This window comes from Poecilia latipinna, unplaced genomic scaffold, assembly GCF_001443285.1.
Source record: "Poecilia latipinna isolate Pla-1442-1.1 unplaced genomic scaffold, P_latipinna-1.0 Scaffold2279, whole genome shotgun sequence".
NCBI classification, from domain to species: Eukaryota; Metazoa; Chordata; class Actinopteri; order Cyprinodontiformes; family Poeciliidae; genus Poecilia; species Poecilia latipinna.
Genome location: NW_015114895.1, coordinates 109004 through 115444, shown reverse-complemented (window position 1 = coordinate 115444; position 6441 = coordinate 109004).

Genomic DNA, 6441 nt, shown 5'->3' with positions numbered 1-6441 from the left:
TTCTTTTTTAAAAAAAAAATAAAAAAAAATTTTTAAATTTTGGGGGGGTTTTTTTTTTTTTTTTTTTTTTTTTTTTTCAAAAAGAGCAACCAACATTTTTAAATGATGCAGCAAAAGTAATTGGAAATTGAAAATACAGATCTTGCATGAATAAGCACTGTGGACTACCCTCTTCTTTTGCTCCTGGTATATATTTTTTGTTTGCTTTTACGACTTTAAAAGTTTCATAAATCAAAGTTATAGAATAATTTTACCAAGATTCTTAAGCTCGTCTGAATCTTAACCGGTGCTTTTGCCAGAAAGTATTAAAAATGCTCCTCTTCGACTTCTTGCTTACAGAGTAAAAGCTGTGTCCCTCTCGACTCTGTTTTAAAGAATCACTGTTTCATGCAGAATAATCATCTTAATCTCCAAATGCATAAGTGAAAAAAACTCAAATGAATTAAAAGAGTCAAACACTTTAATTTATCACCATGTAATCTACAAAATCAGATAATGACTTTAGCTCTTCCAATAATGCGCTGTCATATTTATGTTTGTTTTTTACAGTGCAGGGACGGAGCACGCTTCCCACTAAGTGGAGAAAACCCTTTCTGGGTTCTAAGAACTTTTTAGAACGCTCCTGTCGCCCCCATATTGAATGGTGCCCACTGTGGTGAGCCATCAACAGCAACCGTTAAAAAACGTGTCTTACAACATGTCATGTTTTCAGGTTGAAACTGAGTAAAGTTTTATAGATGCAGATTTTTATTACAAAAAGGGAACAACTCTGAGACGTTATAGATGCTAGACTACAGTTTATCTCCTTTGCCAACAGATAAACTAATGCTTCTCCTTTATTTGACTTCACATCTGCCCAATTAACCAATTATGTTGTGTGTCAAACTAAAAGCGGCGGTCCTCTCCCCTGTCAGCCCGTGTGACATGTTGCTGTTCATTCTCACACAAGCGCAGACAGCAGGCATGCAGACGCACCGTGCGCAACGCACTCACCGTCCTGTCCTGGGACTTTCTGGGTGTTCCCAGTGTGTCCAGTGAGTCCCCAGAAGACGTCCTAAAGCGGCGGTGAGCGGTGAGTCACCTGCTGCTCTCCATCTCTCCCCCCCTCAAAGCGCTGAGGGTGAAGGCTGGGGAGGGTAAGGGGAAGGCTGTGGAGACTCAGCGGGTCCCAGATCCAAACACTGACTGACAAAGTTGACTCAAGGCAACAGTTTACTCCTCTAAGAACTTGACTGAGTGATCCTGGAGCTTCAGGCGACCAGCAGCGACAGTGTGGTGGGAGGAATCCCCTCCTGACTGCAACAGCCTCAACTTCAAGTAAAAAACGTGGAGAAAACACGCAAAGTCTTTGCCTGACGGCGCCCTGCTCACGAATGACAGCATTTCTTTAAGATACCCGCTGAGCGACGGGAAGATGCTCGTCGTGGCGTTCAACGGCCGCCGCGTGTTGCATTGCGGGTGTTTCGCCGCTGCAGGACCCCCTCGCGGTCACACTCGGATGCACACGAAAAATCAATGAGTTCACGGATGAAACCATCCGTTTCATCTGTCGGTCCAGATGTGTAGACTCCCGGCGCGCACTTTGACGGGACTGGACAGCCTGAGACACGGCGGGGCTGAGTGGGGAGAGGAGGGGGCCGCGGCGGAGTGCGCATCTCTCTGAGTGAGGCACCGCCACGCCGGTGCGGGATGAGAGCGCGGAGGAGAGCTACCTACCTGTGGGAGGTTCTGGAGAGAACCGAGTTGAGATGATGTGGAAGATGTAAGCCCTGGAATCCGTTTCTGCTGCGCGCAGGAGGGCAGCGGCTGGTTCCCACACAGCGCCACATTAAAGCCTTATCCACACAATCCACAAGGCCTGGCGTGATTTTGTTGGTTTGTTTAATACATGACATACAACATTTAAGAACCGCGTTTTGTATTTAGTAAAATATGAAACGTGTGGCAAAAAAAGAAGCAAAAACTGAACAAATATGAGAGGGAAAATACTCTTTTTTTTTACAGTGATGAATTTATATCCAGTCCTTAAGCACAAAAAGCGCTTTAATGTATCCCAATTAAAGTAACTCTGGCTTTTGTTTGAGGCATTTAATCTGTCTTAAAATGTCCCTGTAGTTGGCATAAAACCAGCATCTTCAGCTGGTTGAAAGGTAGTTTTGGAATGAGTTGCAAACTTTGAGGTGAGTCACTGCAAAAGCAACAAAAGTATTTTTTGTCTCGTTTCTAGAGCAAATACCTTACACTTGAAAAAAGACAAAACAGCAATGTTTGAGCAGGAATAGGAGGAGCTTGCTTCAAGTCAATAATTTCTTAATATTGATGATAAAGTACAAGTTTCACAGGCAGATTATTTCACTTACAACATGAGAAAACGTCTTCTCGTCTTGAGCTTTTGATGAGGCAACTCCAAATCTGTAGATTGCCCTGCGATTACACCTGTGGGTAGAAATTTTTACTTTTGTTTTTTATGTTTCCAAGCCATTTCTAGAAGACATAATTTTACTCCCTGCAGTGTGAGACGTTGGCTGTGCCCGCGTTTCATCAGTGCTAGATTGGCTCGGGCCCTTTTGGGCTGTTGAGACACCCGAGACTCCATTAGAGAGTTCTTCCTTTAATCAGCCTGTTTCATTTCCAGCCAACAATCAAGTGAAAGCGGGCTACTAATAATTGTCTCTGGGACGCTCCATTGCGACTCCAGACCCTTCTCGGCCACCCATCAGGTAAGAAGCACTCAGAAAGTTAAGGAGTCAATAAAGTAATTTGTGGCTTCTCCACAATTTCACCCCATTTGCACAGATGGCATTACAACAGCTGAGATCCCAAAGCGTATTAATCCATGCTATTGTGTTTTGAAATCTGGAATTAGATTTAACTACACCTTAAGTCCCCCCAGTTGGAGGAATCAAAGGTTAAAAGGTCACATAAAAAGAAAAAGAAACTTCTCAGCTGCCCCTGAATGGGCTGACTCAGTCCACTCATTGCACATTACTTTGATTACCTGCAATTCAGTTCATTTTCAGCAGCACGTGTGTGGCTATGAAACCTTTTGCATTGTTTTGTAGATTGGAAAATAAAAATTTACATCCATATACTGTAGTGCTTCTTGCAAACATTTCACTGTTCAATTCCATCAGTGTTTGATACAAAAAGAAGAAGAAACTGAACTGTTAGTGCATCCATTGTTTGCTCTGTCAGAATGTAGATGGATCAGACAACTCAGTGTAAAATTTTATTTACTAACTGTCAGGTCTGATGGAGGTATCATCATTCTGTGGGGTCTGTTCATTGTGTGTTTCTGCCATGTTGCATAACGTTAGTGGCATGTTGAATATGGGGAACTATTTTAAAATGTTTAAAATGTTCTCAAACCAACAGCTATTTGGGCGAAATTTAGACACAACTTGCAGCTCCAATAGGGCAAAGGTCACTGAGCTGAACTGGACCCAAAATCAGAAATAATCAAAGGTGGTAAAACATAATTGCGTAATAAAAATGGCAACTTCACACTTAAATTTCATTGAGTAGTTATGGTGACATTCACACACATTTTTTTGCTTTGAATTTCATAACAGATAAACATTTTCAGTGCACACTTTGCACAGCGTAACTTATTGAACGCAGGTCAGAAGGTTAATAGTTTCCACCCATCCATTCAGAAACAGATCTTGGACAGAGCAACAGTTCAGCTCCCCTCACTAACCTCTGCAGGGCGACATGTAAATGCAAAGTAATATTTAATTATGTCTAATCCTACCGTGTCCAAATGGAAAACAACAAAAAAACTCATCGATTAGTCCCATAATCTTTAGAGTATTCATTTATTCATTCATCTTTTTGATTATTCATTGAACAATCATTAAACGAGCTTTATGAGGTAACAGTGGTGTCTCTTGTTCTGGTTCTATGATCTACGAGGCATCACCTAATCTCCTCCTGAGGCAGCACATTTTCCCTCTAATGCACAGAACTCCTCTGAAAAATACAACGCGGTTAGATCAAGACTTCCTTCGTTTCATCAATCATGTGTGAAATGTTCTTCTTTTTGTCACTGCAAATATAGGAATGTCATTACCAGGCCAAATGGTACAGATAACAAACACGCTTGATGAAACTAACTGAATCAGGGCCTACAGATGCAACATTTGGAGATTTCTCATCCTCGGAGGCATTGACTGGGATTTGTCTGGATGTGCAAACTAGAGGAAAGTCTCCGGCACGTGGGAGACGCTCTGAGAGAGTCTGCTCTTCTTAACTTGCCAGTTTTTAATGCTTCCAAGACAAGGAGAATAAAACGGAATCGGTTGCACACAACGTATTTTAAGACGTTAACGCACGGGACGACATGAACGGTTCTTGTTCTCGGAAACCTCCACACTGAACTTTTCAGAGAACAGCTGTGATTGTAGCAGAAGCAATGACCGGCTGACTTTGTCAAATCTGGCTCTGCTGTCACTTCTGAAGGCGCAGCAGAGCAAGAAACTACAATAAAATCTGCAGGAAGTGATGAACGGTGCCGCGGCCCAGTGGAAGAAGAGACATGCAGGGAGTTGGCGCTGTCATGTCCAATAACTGCTGGTGTTACTCATTAGCATCCTTCTTCCATTGGTAACCTGAATTTGTAACCCCACGAGTGATTTATTGATTTTCGGCTCACAAATACCACAGCCCCTTAGCTTAAGAGTTGATGCACAGCTATAGATTTTTTTCCCCTTTTTTTCTCTTGAAAATTAGTTCAGACTCGGTTGATTTGGAATGCGGAGCAACTGTGAATATACATGTTCAATTACTGCCAAAGATTCTAAATTATATTTAGCTATGGACTTTGACTGGGACATTATAGCACTTTTGAATATGCTTCGATATAAACCGTTGACTTGTAGCTCTGGCTCTTTATTCCAGTACCGTATTTCTTTATTTTTTTGGGAGCTGTTAAAGTTGAGAACAGAGTTTATAATTCGCTGAAAAGAAATAGTCTGGTAAAAACAGCATGTACGGTAGAGCTTGCATGCAACTGCTGAGCAAAAGACCACAAATGTCGTTCACCTCTGAAAGCACCGGTTTTTAGGTTTAGGCAGCTATATGGTTTTACCTTTGTCCCTTGGTTTGCATTTTCCCTAATTGATGACGTCACATTTTGGATTTATTTAAGTTTTGTTTCTCTCCCATTTAACTTTGTGTGACAATCTAAAACATTCAGTGGGGACATAAAAGTCATGACAGAGGAGACCAGTAGGGGCACAAAAATTAAAATTCACATCACTGTAAGAGATCTGGTTGTCCTCCAGTAACCAAATATCTCCAGTCATATGCCAGTAAACTCAGCAGCGCATTTATTCGGCAGAAAACAAAGGGAAACCTCAGAAACTCCAAATCGTCACGGCCAGAAGGCGGTTCAGCTTAAAAATGCTTTATTTCTCCCATAGAGAAATTAAATGTCATAACTCACATCGTCCGAGACAAGTGAGCTCTTCACTCGACTGTTTGAGAAGTTCTACACAGAGAGAAAAAGTAAAGCATCCAAGCTTTTGCCCTCTACAACACAAGGTGTTTGGCCATGTATAAAGCATCAGGTGTTTTCCTTTCATCCCCAGCCCAGAGGGGGTTTCATTGATGCAAGCACAGTCTCGACACAAAGGTGAGGTTCATAAGAGATTACAGTCAAAATCCTTTTGATATGATAAAAATAAAAAAATAAAAGGTAGAACAGCTTCAGAGTGACCTATCTGCAGTTTGAAGGTTGGAAAAACTAATCAGGCCACAGCAAATCAGCAAAGGTTAAAAAAGTATAATTGTTTTCCTGTAACTTTGCCTTTCACTATTTGAAGACTTTTCCTCTTTGAGCTGTATCAGTGGAGCTGCCGGGAAACAAGAGCGCAGTCAATTTAAAAAAAATAAAGGAAGCATCCTGGAGCTGCGTTGCAAGCTTAGGAACCGGTTTACGACGCTATATATGGCTCGTGAAAGTACAGCCTGTTAAACACTGTAAATCCCTATTTTATGGGTGTGAAAATGTCAGTTCAGATGTTCACAGCAGAGGGCAGCAGTGCTGAAATATTGATGAGGCTCTGCTCACTCAGCTGGAGTCTGTTCAGCAGGGTGAGGCACAGACATCTTTTACCTCGACTTTTACAGCATTTCCTTTGGGAAGCGCCGTTTACACTTGTGCAATTATTTCCTACGGGAGACGTTTTATTAGATTTATCCCTCTGAGTAAAGTTACAAATGGGGTCACCTCTATTTTTTACACCTGTGGGTCACTAATTGCAAAACTGTACAAACACCCAGGCAACTTATGAAGACATGAAATCAGATAAACTGGATTTTTAGGGGTTGTACCCTAAAAACTGTGACTGCATAATGGTATAAACCAGGGGTGTCAAACTCAATTTCATCGAGGGCCACTTCAGCATATTGGCCCCCCTCAACGGGCCACATTGACGG